The following is a 397-nucleotide window of genomic DNA, read 5'->3' as shown; positions in this document are numbered from 1 at the left end:
GCAGTACGCGCTTTGGATGTGACTGTGAGCGCACGCGCCTCTGGAGAGCGCGAGTACCGAATGGCTTAAAAAGATGTGAAAATAATACATTTTTGTGACGATGCAACAATGACCGATCAGGCAATTGACAATTCTGTCAACTGTCCTGAAACGCGAGCTAAAGTCTTCTATCGCAGCGTGCAGCAGCAGCTCTAGATGCGTCGATGTGAAACTAAAGTCAAAGAGAGAAGACGCGGTACAGCTGAATCACCGCTGTTTTCATCTGATGGTTTGTGTGGATTTATTTACTCATCTAACCTACACGCTATATTGAATAAAGGTTTTGCAGTAATTTCCCTCATTTTAAAGTCGAAAGCTGCGGGAATGAGTAATGCGATGTATGCGCAATCCCGCAACG

Source organism: Sinocyclocheilus anshuiensis, unplaced genomic scaffold (assembly GCF_001515605.1).
Source record: "Sinocyclocheilus anshuiensis isolate Anshui unplaced genomic scaffold, SAMN03320099.WGS_v1.1 scaffold1429, whole genome shotgun sequence".
Taxonomy (NCBI): domain Eukaryota; kingdom Metazoa; phylum Chordata; class Actinopteri; order Cypriniformes; family Cyprinidae; genus Sinocyclocheilus; species Sinocyclocheilus anshuiensis.
This window is presented reverse-complemented; position numbering follows the sequence as displayed.